The sequence below is a fragment of the Myotis brandtii genome, unplaced genomic scaffold (assembly GCF_000412655.1).
Source record: "Myotis brandtii unplaced genomic scaffold, ASM41265v1 scaffold251, whole genome shotgun sequence".
Lineage (NCBI taxonomy): Eukaryota > Metazoa > Chordata > Mammalia > Chiroptera > Vespertilionidae > Myotis > Myotis brandtii.
The window spans coordinates 2,693,220-2,707,641 of record NW_005359516.1 but is presented as its reverse complement, the minus strand read 5'-3'; the positions used below and the strand labels follow the sequence as shown (position 1 = coordinate 2,707,641).

General features: G+C 43.4%; 1 long non-coding RNA gene across 4 annotated transcripts in view; it reads right to left on the bottom strand.

The window, feature by feature from the left end:
* The window catches only part of LOC102252784, a 51,344-nt gene that overhangs the window by 12,395 nt on the left and 24,527 nt on the right, over window positions 1–14,422 (bottom strand). Inside the window, exons 3-4 of one of the 4 annotated variants that reach the window (XR_313688.2) lie at window positions 9,735–9,839; window positions 6,577–7,071 (exon numbers count right to left, since the gene is read on the bottom strand). This is a non-coding gene — a long non-coding RNA (uncharacterized LOC102252784). The other 3 variants (XR_001362411.1, XR_001362413.1, XR_001362412.1) reach the window with 3 other exon arrangements.

Here is a 14,422-nt window from a genome sequence, read left to right as displayed (position 1 = left end):
TAAAAAGCTGAGTCTTTCCATCTATTTTGTTTATGATTAGCTCAGCCAACTGAGTCAAGACTGGCTGACCAAAGATCTCACTAATGACAGTAAAGACATATACATCAGGGTCTCAAAGAGACCTAGTAATTTCTTAGTCACAAGACTTAAGAGATTTCTATCTGCTTCAAGTAGTTTTTTCCAGTCTGTACTGGTTGAGAATCACACACAAAGGAAGTGACTGATTTCCTCTTTGGTTACCACCTATGCCAGCTTGAGTTCCTGACACTTGATCACCCTCCCTACCAAATTGATCTCCACCTGCAAGATCATCCTGCCCACAGAACATGGGTTTATCTCATTGAAAGGTTGAAAAAATTATTATAATCTGGACTTCCTATGAGCTATAAAAGAAGGGGAAAAGTAGAAAATACAGAACGTCACAGTTTTTCCATAAGAATGAGCTCCATCCCACTTGGCAGAGATCCCTATATGTAAAGTCAAAATCCTGAACGAGCAGTGAGACTTGAGACTGATGCTGAGATAAATAGTCCTGGAGTAGGAGGAGTGCTTGAGAAATCCTGGAAGAGGTCAAACATAGAGAAAGAAGCCTCAGAAGCCCTCCTTCCTTGGATCCAGAAGCTAATGATGTCTGTGGCCATAATGGCATCACCCCATTCACCACTTCCTGTTTCAATTGGAGGAAAGGGGAAGTGGATCCAAATGTGGGAGAAAGAATGTAGAATATCTACTTCCTCCCCACCTTAGGTTCCACTCCAGGTCAGAACTGGCCTTATGCAGACACACAGTAAACAGTCAAACACTGGTGTGACTCCAGCAGAGACTGGTAAATAGTAGGTGGTTCAGTGGATTTGTTCAATGAGGAACACAAGGAGAAATTTCCAACCCCACAGAATGTTTTTCACTGATAGTCACATTACCTTCACCTGGAATTCCTCCATTTGCCATCCATTCCTTTGGGGAAAAGGTTCACACTTTCCAAAACTGTGCTCCACCAAACTCCATATTCTGTGAGATTTTAATAAATATTCCTTCAGAAAATAAAATGGTTCTCTAATTAAATGTACTTTTTAATTCATTTTCGAAAGAGAGGAAGAGAGAGAGAGAAATAGAAAAACACTGGATGCCTTCTGCATGCCCCCTATTGGGGATCAAGCCTACAACCCGGGCACATACCCGGACCAGCAATCGAACGGTGACCTCCTGGTTCATAGGTTGATGCTCAAACACCAGCCAGGACTGGCTCTCTAAACAAATAAATTTGGAAAATGTCATATTCTCTATCTCCTTCTGGAGCTTTACAAATGCATATTAAAAGCTCTTTTTTGAGGCAGAGGCAGCTGGAGAGCTAGCATGAAATTCAGGATAGGGGCCTAAGCTAAGAACCTTGTTCCAGAAGTGCAGAATTCATAGTGGTCAACACTGGGAGATTTGTGGGTGAACAGGACTCTACCTACCAAAATCTAGATGTAAGAAAAGGCTCTAGTATCAGAGAAGAGACCTGGCCTAAGGAGGCTGCAAAGCAAAGGCCACAGCCCCTGGTGAGGAATTGACAAAGGGGTGGAGTCCTGACATGGCGAGGGGGTTTGAATAAAGCAATTGGACAGAGCTTGATCCTCTTAATAAAAAGCCAAAATATAGGTGACATAGAGGGGAGGCAGATTGTCATTTAGGGCATAGTACACATGACCAGGAGTCCCTCCCTATTGGAGGTACTGGCTCCAAAATCTTGGTGATCAGCAGATCCAGCTACATCATTCGATCTTGTGTATGGGCTACAGTGGTTGGGGGGGAAAGGATGGGGTGTGGTACCTCCAGAAACCTCCATAGCATTGTACTCATTCCAGTAAGGATGAAAGTCCAAACCTTGTCAAACTTTAGGAGGTGAGTGATAGAGATCATTTCTAGGACAGCTCTCTAGGAAAATATGCCAGAAGAAATGAGTAAGAACCCCAGTGGTCTGAATGAAACCAAAAGTCTGATCAAAAGAAAATGCTCTTGCCCTAGCTGGTTTGGCTCAGTGGATAGAGGGTCAGCCTGTGGAATGAAGGGTCCTGGGTTTGATCCCCAGTAGGGGGCGTGCAGAAGGCAGCCAATCAATGCTTCTCTGTCATCATTGATGTTTCTATCTCTCTCTCCCTCTCCCTTCCTCTCTGAAATCAATAAAAATAAAAATAAATTAAAAAGAAAATGTCGCCCTAACAACCGGTTTGGCTCAGTGGATAGAGCATCGGCCTGCAGACTGAAAGGTCCCAGGTTCGATTCCGGTCAAGGGCATGTACCTTGGTTGCGGGCACATCCCCAGTAGGGGGTGTGCACGAGGCAGCTGAGCCATGTTTCTCTCTCATCGATGTTTCTAACTCTCTATCCCTCTCCCTTCCTCTCTGTAAAAAATCAATAAAATATATTTTTAAAAAAGAAAATGCTCTCGACTTAGGGTAGGAAAGTAAACAGAGTAAAGTTGAAGCCTAAGAGTGAAGGACATCCATGAATCCATCTGTGAGGAGCTGGGAAAGGCAGAGATTTGGGTTGCCTCTGTCGGAGATCCCCTGGGGGAGGAAAAAATGTGAAAATTCAGATCATGAAGATGAACAGTCAATTAGGAAGGCTCTCTCACTTTGAAGTAACTCAGGCCAAAAAGTTGTAGATCTGAATCACAGGTGCTATGCTGGCAGCCTCTGGATTAGCTATTTTGGCTCCATAAAGTTAGTGATTAAGGGAATGTGCACGTACACCCAAGTGCTTTGTCATTGCTTTTGACATGGCTTATTTTGCCTTCCCATCAAGCCCTAGCTCAGCCCAACTCATTGGGAAATCAAGACCACAAGTTGTCTGTGACCAGTGGTCACTGAGGAAGTACCCTGCCCATGTTGTCATCAGCGGCCTCTTTTGCGCCACCACTTTACATCATTTCTGTGAAGCTTCCTCTTGCTTCCTAAGATCTGTGACAGTCTTGTCTGAGGACATAACAGCAAACCACAGACCCAAAGGTCCTGCACTCCTTGTTACATTTTGCCTGTCAGCTGCTCTCCAGACAATAATGTGCCTGCATACCCAGCATGCAGGTAGGAAATCTCTGCCCCACACCCTTTCTTGTGGTCAAGAGCCTCCATCCCCACCACCCTCAGCTGCTAGTTTTCTCTCAGACAAAATTGTGAAGGAAACAAAATGTTTCTTTAGGGACCCAACTTCTCTTTGCAGAGCCTTTATATCCAACTCAGTGGTGTCTCCCTCCTGTCCCTATGACTAGGAGCACAGTGTCCTCTCCGCTCAGTCCCTTGCCTTAATCTAGTTCTCAGAAATTAATCTCATAAGCTGAATCACACTTCCACTTAGATGACCAGGATGCTTCACAATCAAACCCCTTCCTGGAGTCTCATTTTTAGTAGGGTCTCAAAGACTTAAATCTAGGGGGAAAGTTTCACTGTGGAACTCCAAACAATAGCAAATCGCTGAGGCAAGTCTTTGAGGGGCAGGACACATTCTAGGTGCCCCTAAGATTACATCAGTTGATAGACTAGCTCTGTCTCTTCTTATTCCATCACCTGACCTCTCAAGCTGTCTACTCTGCCAGCGCAGAGGCCAGGATCCCCTGGATCTTGGCCAACACCCACTGCCATCTGGTCTCCCTTAGAAAAGCAAGAGAGAGACACCCCTTGTTTACTCAGTAATAATTCACTGCAATAGTCACATAACAGGTGCCACCAGCTCCAGGAAATGCAGTAAGGGCACACCACACCCTCACCTCTGCCCCATCATGACTTACTCCTTGGGATAGACCAACAGATTTTATTTGAATAGGACAGGGCCTCTTACACACTAAACCAGTGTTGCCAGTGGTGTTTTGACACTTGTGGGTTACACTGCAATGAGACCTAGAGGTAAGGAACAAAGGCTTTTTTTAATCCTCCCCTACAGCCAATTGGTATCTTTCCCACATATGTTGTTGTAGCATCTCTATATATAGAACCTAGTTTTCTACAAACAGGATGCTCTGGCTAAACAGGTCTCAACAAGCAAAACTGTGAGGCACAGAAAGATGGCATCTCCCCATCTTCTCTTTTTTTGCCCACCCTCTTTTGCTAAATCTTGTCAGAGAGACAAGAGCTGTGATAACAGCATGGGCTTTGGAAGTGGACAGACCTGAGGAGAAATCAATCCTAGCTCAGCCTTTTATTCACTGTCTGACCTTGGGTAAGTTACATAAGTTCTATGACTTTCAGCTTGCCCGTGCAAAAATGATAATTTATTGGTTTGCATTATGGTAACTAAATAAGAAAATATATGAAAAGCATCTAATTACATGCCTGGCTCTCCAGGGATGTGAGTTTGTTCTTCCTCATCTAGCACATCATGTACCTGGTGCCCTCATGTTACTCCCTGGCTGTCCAAGGCCAAGGTATGTGCCCTTCGTAAACCTTTCCTTCCTTTCCTAAACCCTATCAACGTTTCCATCCCTTAGAGGAGCTGATCTAATCACACTGCTAAAAAGGAAAGCAATTCTGATTAAATGAGTTCAAGTAAAATGTGGATAATATTGCTTGGTTCCTGTATTAAGTGTGTATAGCGGGGGGGAGGGGGGGGGCAGGGAAGGGGCTGTATTTAAAGAGCCTGGAAATTCAAACAAAGGGACATCGAATGGTGAGGCTCTCCTAGAGGACATTATTATTGGCCTCTTTCCCTGCAAACACAGCCCATATCACTCTCTATGCTGAGATGAGAAACCATCAGAGTTCCAGGACATAATCTCAAAATGCTGAATGTCACACCTCAAATCAACAGGTCCAGAATAGAACTTGCGAGGCTTGGCTACCCCTTCTACTCTGGCCAGCAAACACCACTTCCTTAGCCAAGAAGTTACGGTGGTGATTTTTTTCCTAGGAGGTTTCCAATACTATTTTAAACTCCTTAGAATCAAGCAGCAACTGGATTTGACTATGGTCATAACCTTGGAACAGCCTGTAGGAAGTCTGGGCTCCACTTCCAGAATCACACCTTACTTCTCTGAATGATCCCAGCAAGGCCCAGATTAATACAGGAGGCAGAGTGAACCTGTGTTTTGACTTCTCTCAGTAATCCAGGAAGGAAGACTGTAAGAAAATTTCTAAGCTTTCCACATATAGGATCAGGAAGCAGATTATGATGACTACAATGGCCTAAGTAACACAATGTGCTATGCTGACTATAATTCCAAGTCAGCATGGGAGTTCTCCTTAGCAGTGCTCTACTTGATTTTCTGGCAAACCCCCAGGGAGTCCAGGGCACAAACCCAGGCTGGGGTCTCAGGAGCCAGACACCACTGCGGGGTGAAAGGGGATAGCTGGCAGCTTCAGCAGATGGCGTAAAGAGAAAAGTGAAGTTCAAGGTGAGGGAGGGGCTGGTCAGGGCAGGATTATCCAACAGCATGTGCTTAGGGAACTAGCAAAGCAGAGACAATAACAACAAATGTTTTAAATTATTTAATATTTATCCAAGCAGTCACCATGGTAATTTTGCTGGATTTTCTTTATACTTGTTTTATTTTAATACTGTTCTTAAAATATATATACTGGGGGCTGAAGTATGAGGGACATGATAATTGTTCTATTGTGTAGGCCTCTAAAGTTTTGTTGTTTTTTTAAAAATATATTTTATTGACTTTTTACAGAGAGGAAGGGAGAGAGATAGAAGAGTTAGAAACATCAATAAGAGAAACATTGATCAGCTGCCTCCTGCACACCCTCTACTGGGGATGTGCCTGCAACCAAGGTACATGCCCTTGAGCAGAATCGAACCTGGGACCTTTTAGTCCGCAGGCCGATGCTCTATCCACTGAACCAAACCGGTTAGGGCTGCCTCTAAAGTTCTTAATCTGATCCTTGGCTTTAACAAGAAGCAAGAAAAACTAGGATTCCAAAGCTTCAAGGTCAACATTCATTTCTTTATTCAATGAACATTTCCTGAGGGATTAGCTAGTAAGTGCCAGGTCTTTGCTCAGTCCTGGGCTATAGCAGCAAACAAAAGATATGGTTTTGACTGGCCAGCATGGCTCAGTGGTTGAGTATCAATCTATGAACCAGGAAAGTCACAGTTCAATTCCCAGTCAAGGCTTATGCCCAGGATGTGGGCTTGATCCCCAGTGTGAGGCATGCAAGAGGCAGCTGATCAATGATTCTCTCTCATCGTTGATGTTTCTCTCTCCCTCCCTCTCCCTTCCTCTCTGAAATAAAAACATATTTTTTTAAAAAAATATATGGTTCTCGAGTTCCAAAAGTTCAGTCTAGTGAGAGGAGCTGACAATAAGAGCAGGATCCAAACAAAGGTCTATAGTGGAAAACAGACGAGATTCCAGAGCCAGCAACAGGATGCAGGAGGAGGAAATCTCTCCTGGGATGCCAGCAAAAGAGACCATGGGCAGAGAAGGAGCTACACTGAAGAGCTGGGTCAGATAATGTCCTTATCCCCACCATTCCCAGTGGCAGGGGAGAGAGGCACTGTGGTGATTTGTGTTCATCAAGAGCAGGTGACCGGGGCAGCCACAGACAGTGCTACCAGGAAGCAGCTCCTTTTCTGCTCACAGCCATGAACTGTGATATGTGCCATATGAGCTATGTGTGAGATCTTAAAAGCTCCAAAGAAAAATAAAGACTTGAATTGTCTACTGACAGAAATTCTTGGAAGCATAAGCGGGCCAGAAATGAGAAGCATAATTCAATTGCCAGGAGCTGGGTGACCCTCCCCTCAAATGTCACCCACACTTCTCTGACAATGCATGGAAATGAAAAGTAAAGCCTGAAGGGTTGGAGTAAGAGACCTGGTGAAATGATCAGGCTATAGCCAGAAACCTCATGAGAAGAGTTTCTGCTTCAGGATGTGAAGTGGGCAAGGATGGGGAAAAGGCTGGGCCTGCTGTGACAGAAAGGAGCCATTCCAGCAGCTCAGCCCCAGCACTACCAGAAGCTGATGGCTGTGGTGAAAGTGGAGAGCTGACAACAGCAACAACAGGAGCTTCAGGGTAAGTGCCCAGCCAGCAGAGCAGTGGCCTTGAGAGATCTCCAAATATTTGACCATTCTGGGCCTCCATTTCCTTACCTGAAAATGAAGACGATAATAAGAGTGTATACTGGTTTCTTAGGGCTGCTGTAAAAAAGTCTAGAAACTGGGTGGCTTTAAACAACAGAAATTTATTCTCTCACAGTTTTGAAGGCTAAAAGTCAAAAATTAAGGTGTCAGCAGGGCTGTGCTCCCTCAGAAGGCTGTTAAGGAAGAATACTTCCTTGCCTCTTCCAGCTTCTGATGGTTGTTAGTTATCTTTGCCATTCCTTGTTTTGTAGCAGCATAACTTCAATCTCTGCCTCCATCTTCATCTGGCCATCTTCCCTCTGGTATGTCTCCCTCTTCTTATAAGAACACCAGTCATTGGATTAGGACCCACCCTAACCCAATATGACTTCATCTTAGCTTGATTACATCTAGAAAGACTCTATTTCCAAATAAATGACATTCACAGGTTCTGAGTAGACACTATTCAACCCAGTACAGAGGATCTACTTCGTGAAGAATATATATATATGTATGTGTGTGTGTGTGTGTATGTATGTGTGTGTGTGTGTGTGTGTGTGTGTATAGCTAGCTTAGAACAGTTCCTAGAACATAATATATGCCATGTAAGAGTTAGCTGCCCTTCTTTATTATCTCTGGCAGAGAGTAGCTGCTGCCATGGGATATGTGGATGCTCTACAATACAAGAATCATCCTCCCTCTATCTTGAGTCAGAAGCAAGCAACTGGATGGGACTAGAGTTCCAAAAGAGCTAGTAAGGGCAGACCTATAACACAGTGAGTTTACTACTATTCAATACTTCCTATCAATACCCCAACAATACCCCCAGGCTGCAGTGAGGAAATATCTGCTACAGTCACTTTGTTTCTCGAACAACACATAACTTATTATTGCAAACTAACAATGCCCCTTCAAAACAGTCCCCAAATTAGGATCCACTTAGGAGGAGCCTCCAGAGCCAGTGAAGAATTGCACCAATGAGCAGAGCAGTCTCATCACTTAGAGTCAAGTTGTTAGTTCTGATCCCAAACTGCTTTACACAGCATATTCATTCCACAGCTTAGCAACAGAATGATTATTGACTATTGACTGAGTCTGAAATGGAGATTTGCTATCTCTAGGATATCCTACTTTCAAATTAAAGGAGGGGAGAACAGATTCTCCTGAAGGAGAGCCCTTCCTCATTCTTGCTCCTACTCTTGATGATTCTTCTTCAATTAAATGGGTTTGGGAAACAATCCAATTAAAAAGAAAGAGCCAGCCCTAGCTGGTTTGGCTCAGTGGATAGAGCGTCGGCCTGCAGACTGAAGGGTCCTGGGTTTGATTCCGATCAAGGGCACATGCCCGGGTTGCAGGCTTGACTCCCAGTAGGGGGTGTGCAGGAGGCAGCCCATCAATGATTCTTTCTCATCGCTGATGTTTCTATTTCTCTCTCCTTCTCCCTTCCTTTCTGAAATAAAAATATTTTTAAAAAAATAAAATAAAAAGAAGGAGCCAGATCACAATAGCTGTCTTCATATGAAAATAAATTTCAGGTGGTTTAAAGACTTAAAGAATTAAAAATACACATATACACAAAGTACTCAAAGAGAATGGGTTACTATTTTTATAATTTTGAGCTAACAAAACATGCCTTTTTATTTATATCTTTTATTCAATTTATTGGGATGACATTGGCTAATAAAATTATATAGGTTTCAGGTATACAATTCTATAATACATCATCTGTATATTGTATTATATGTTCACTACCCAAAGTCTAGTCTCATTCCATCATCATTTATCCTCCCCTTTACCCTCTTCTACCTCTCCCCACTCCCTTTTCCCTTGGGTAATCACCATACTTTTGTCTGTGTCATGAGTTGTTTTTTTGTTTTGGGTTTTGTTTGTTTTTGCTTAATCCCTTCACCTACCTCACCCAGCTTCCCCCTCACCCCTCAATACCCCCTCCCTCTGACAGCTGTCAGTCTGTTAAAACATGACTTTTCTAAAGATTGGTCTAGTAGCTCAGCTGGTGTGACTCAGTAGTTGAGCACTGACTTATGAACCAGGAGGTCACAGTTTGACTTCCGGTCAGGGCACATGCCCAGGTTGTGTGCTCGATCCCTAGGAGGGGGGCAGAGGGGGCATGCAGGAGGCAGAAGATCAATGATTTTCTCTCATCATTGATGTTTCTATTTCTCTCTCCCTCTCCCTTCCTCTCTGAAATCAATAAAAATACGTTTTTTAAAAAAAGATTGGCCTAGTAGCAGAGAAAACTATAAAGGAAAAGATTATTTTGATTACCTAAAACTGTAAAACTTGCAGGCAGGAAAAAAACCTGCATATACAAAGATAAAAAGACAAATGACAAACTGGGAACAATTCTGCACCATACATAATAGTCAACACTTTAACTCTTACAAATTATTAGAAAAATATGACTGGGAAAATGTGCGAAGGACATGAATAAGTGATCCAAAGAAACAATATAAATGTCCAAAATATATCTGAAAAGATACTTCTGAAAAGATGTTCTATCTTTAATATTCAAAAAAAGTAAATTAAATTATACTTATTGTGTGCTACATCTCAATTACTCTTTCAACTCATTTTACTTGAATTAATTGATTTACTCCCCCATGAAATCAATACTATCATTATACCCACTTTACCCAAGACAAAACTGAGGGAAGAGAAGTTAAATGACTTACCCAAGGACACACAGTAAGTGGCTGAGTCAGAATTCACGCCCCAGAAGGCTGACTCCAGAGTCACATTCTCAACTATTATGTTACAGTGACAAGACCATGTCTCACCTATGAGATGGGGAATACGAAAAACACACAACCCAGTGTTACTCATAATGTGGAGAAATTGGCAATCTCATGCACTGTTGATAGAAGTTAACATTCTTAAGGGTAGTTTGGCTCCATGAATTGACAATTTAAATGTGCATAATCCTTTAACTCAGACATTCCATTTCTTGGAATTTATCCTAAGGAGATAGATAAGTGTGCTAAATTTATATACCAGGGTATTTATCACAGAATGTACATAATAACAAAAATATTGCAAATTAAAACTTAATAGTTACACAAAAAGTCCAACAAATTCATTCATTCAACAAATATTTATTGAGCACCAATAGTGACCAGGAACGATTCTAAGCACTAGGTATACAGTAGTAGAAAAAAAAGGGGGGGGGGGGAATCCCTGTCTTCATGAAGCTTACATTCTAATGGTTGAAGCATGTTAGACAATAAACAAATATTTTTAAATGTATATCAAGTGGTACTAAATACTATAGAAAAAAATAAAGGAGATAGGAAAGGAAAGAGGTTTGTTACAATTTTAAGAAAGGGTATGGTCAGGAAAGGCCCCATTGGTAATATGTGAGATAAATAGATTAAATATTAGAGAACAAAATATATTATGGTATAGCGGCACATTGAAATATAATTCAACCACTTACTCTATACTAGTACTGGTTAACATGAAAAGATGTCCATAACGTACAATCAAATGAAAAAAGGTCCTCACCACACACAAAAAATAGGTAACTATGTGTGGTGATGAATGTGGTAATAGTTTAACAATATATACTAGTATGTATATAAAATCATCGCATTGTATACCTTTAACTTACACAATGTTATATATCAATTATATTTCAATAAAATAGGGGGGAGGTAAAAAAAAAAAAGGATTACAAAACAGTATTAAAGAAAAAAACAGCACTAAGGTATGATTCCATTGGTATGAAATTACATGGGTATATATGCTGATACTTTAAATGGGAGAGAGGAACAACACCAGAGATTGAGAATACCAAGCAAGGGTCCAGGCTGAGGGACAAACAAGTGGTACAGGTGACATTTGTTTGTTCTCCCACCCACTCACTCATCCTCCTCCCACCTACACTTTGTTCCAGAAAGCATGTAAGGATAGCAAATCCACATACCCCCTACCAGTTATTCAACTCTTCCTATCTTTCCTCATCCTTTTCCCTCCTCTTCCCAGAAGCCAGACCAGTGATAGGATGAAAGGGATAAAAGCTCAAGATCAAGGTAAGATGAGGTGGCATAAGAAGGATGGAGAGAAACCCTCCAAGATCTGGATGGGATTCCACAAATTTCGGCAAAAGGGAAACAGATCCTGAGAGGCACACTTCCAACCGGCAAACCGGTAACACTTAAAACAAGGCTATCTGATTCAGAGTCCCTATTTCATCTACTTAACCTCAAATGCCTTGCAGAGCAGCCAGGAGGTGACATTCACAGGAGGTGACAGACACAGCAGGCCAGAGCTCTGTGCTTGGCACAAGTGCCTGTATCTCCCTATGAGCAGAAAATGACACAGAGCTGAGCCCTTTTCTCTCTCTACCGTATCCCTTTCTCCATACTTGCACCTAACAAGCTATCCTGGCTAAGTTAAACTCATGCCCAACCCCATAAACCCACCACCTTGCCACAACTACCCTAGAGTTTCATACACTTCTCCAATAAGATTCTCAAGGCTAGGTCCCTACTAAGAATGTTGTCTATATAGACAGGTGCTGGGACCAGCCGGAATGGCTCAGTGATTGAGCATCAACCTATGAACCAGGAGGTCATGGTTTGATTCCCGGTCAGGGAACATGCCCTGGTGGTGGACTCATTCTCGTGTGGGGTGTGCAAGAGGCAGCCCCTATCTCCCTCTCTGAAATAATAAATATATATATTTTTTTTAAAAGTTGCCTAAGGTGACAAGACAGGCTAGTTTGTTTGGAACATTTTCAGTCTAGGGTGAGGTTTTAGGGGAGATTATATTTCTCGCCTGAGCATAAAGCCACAAACAAGGAACTGGAAGCTTCCCAAAGGTGGAATCCATGTTGCTATCCCCTATCTCTTTAGCAAGAGGGTAGGAGTGGAGGCACAGGAATAGAGGTAGGGGTCCTAGAGAAAGATTTAACTTTGAAAATATTTCTCACATACTCTCTTCTGTCACCTCCTGGGTACCTACTATATGTCGGGACCTGTGTTAAATGCTTTCATATACTATCAGCTCAATGAAAAATCACTTTTATCAAACATTCCTACTATGTGCTACTACATTTAAGAAGCATAAGGCACGTGCAGATCCAGCTGCCCTGCTGACAGTTGAAAATCCAGGCTGGAGATTAGGAAGAGGGCAGAAATCTGAGATTCTCCTGAGGACCGCAACACAGAAGTCTCAGGACCACAGCCTTATCAGTCCACAGCCTTAAAGACCCCATGCCAGCTTCTGCTCTCTTTCCTGGGCTTTCACCAGGAAACATCTCTCTCTCTCTCTCTCTCTCTCTCTCAAGACCCCATGCCAGCTTCTGCTCTCTTTCCTGGGCTTTCACCAGGAAACATCACTCTCTCTCTCTCTCTCTCTCTCTCTCTCTTTCTCTCTCTCTCTCTCCAACACACTTTGTCTGCAAATGTAAACATTTTTTACTAGTGAAGAGTACAAGATAAGTCATTCTTCCTTGAATATGTAGTTTCTGAGTAACTTCTATTATGCTCCTGACTAGAGGATATAACATATGTCTCCTGCTTTAAAGAATTTATTCCAGCCCTGGCTGGTTTGGCTCAGTGGATAGAGCGTTGGCCTGTGAACTAAAGGGTCCCAGGTTCGATTCTGGTCAAGGGTACATGTCTGGGTTGTGGGCTCGATCCCCAATGGGGGTCGTGCAGGAGACAGCTGATTAATGATTCTCTATCATCATTGATGTTTCTATCTCTCTCTTCCTCTCCCTTCCTCTCTAAAATCAATTTATATATATAAAAAGCCAACGACCGGAATGCTGTAATGACCAGAACGACCGGTTGCTATGACGCCCACTGCGGCCGGCAAACCGGCCTGATCAGGGGATGGGGCCGGCCGGCCAACCTCCCGCAGCCCCTCCCTGCAGCTGGTCCTGCCCCTGATTGGCCTCTCCCGCCCTGATTGAGGGCAGGGCGGCCGGCCAACCCCCCTGGCCGACCCTGACCCCAATGGGCCCCCACCACCCCAATTGGCCTGCAGCTGCTCCCCACAACCAGTAACACCCCCGATCGCCCCCCCCTTCCAATCAGGGGCAGGGCTGGCCAGCCAACCACCCATGGTCCCTCCTCCAGGCAGCTGGCCCCCGATCGGCCCCCACCACCCCAATCGGCCCACGGCCCCTCCCCCCAGCCAGCTCTGTCCTCTATTGCCCCCCCCCACACCAATCAGGGGTGGGGCTGGCCGGCCAAGCTGACACGACCCCTCCCCCAGCTGCTGACACCCAATCTGCCCTCACCACCCCTATCAGGGGCGGGGCCCACTGGCCAATTGCCCTCAGCCCCTCCCCCCAGCCATCCCGGTCCTGATCGGGCTCCGATCGGCGAGGGGCCAGTCAGCCAACCTCCTGCTGTCTCCTCCTCCCGACAGGCCCCCACCTATGCACGAATTCGTGCACTGGGCCTCTAGTAAAAATATATTTTTAAAAAATAATTTATTCCATTTGGAAAGACAAAATCAACACACAGAAAACATGTTATAAAAAGGGGGCCCCAAAATTTCTAGTGCACGGAACAAGAAGCACAGAGATGCTAGTAACACAAAGGAGTGGATGAAGTAAGACAAATGGTGGTGTATCCTGACGTACACAGATATCTTTAATTTCAAACACAACCTTCCCTTTTGTTGTTGCATTCCTAATAAAAGATGTGTTTCACTTAAAGAAAAAAATCTTTTTTTTTTAAAATATATTTTATTGATTTTTTACAGAGAGGAAGGGAGAGAGATAGAGAGCTAGAAACATCGATGAGAGAGAAACATCGATCAGCCGCCTCCTGCACATCTCCCATTGGGGATGTGCCCGCAACCCAGGTACATGCCCTTGACCGGAATTGAACCCGGGACCCCTCAGTCCGCAGGCCGACGCTCTATCCACTGAGCCAAACCGGTTTCGGCTAAAGAAAAAAATCTTAAATAGAAAAATCCAAAACATAAAATTGAGGATCATTCACTAGACAAAAGGGATCCTTCTCTTTGCTATAAAGTTTAGAGAGATACAATTTAATAACACCACAACCATTCTCCCTGCTGCCACACACACACATGATGTTTATGATCATATGTAAAGGGTGAAGCAAAGTACTTTTTAAAAGTTTATAAAAGACAATATATTGACAGATGAAGAGATAAAATGTAGTATATATCTAAAACGGAGTATTATTTAGCCTTAAAAAGGAAGAAAATCCTGTCATGGTACATGAGTGAACCACCTCAAGGACATTCTGCTAAGTGAAATAAGCTAGTCACAAGAAGACCAATACTACATGATTCCACTTTTATGAGGTATCTATAATAGTCAAATTCATAGAAAGAGAAAGTAGAATGGTAGTTACCAGGAGCCAGGGGGAGGGGA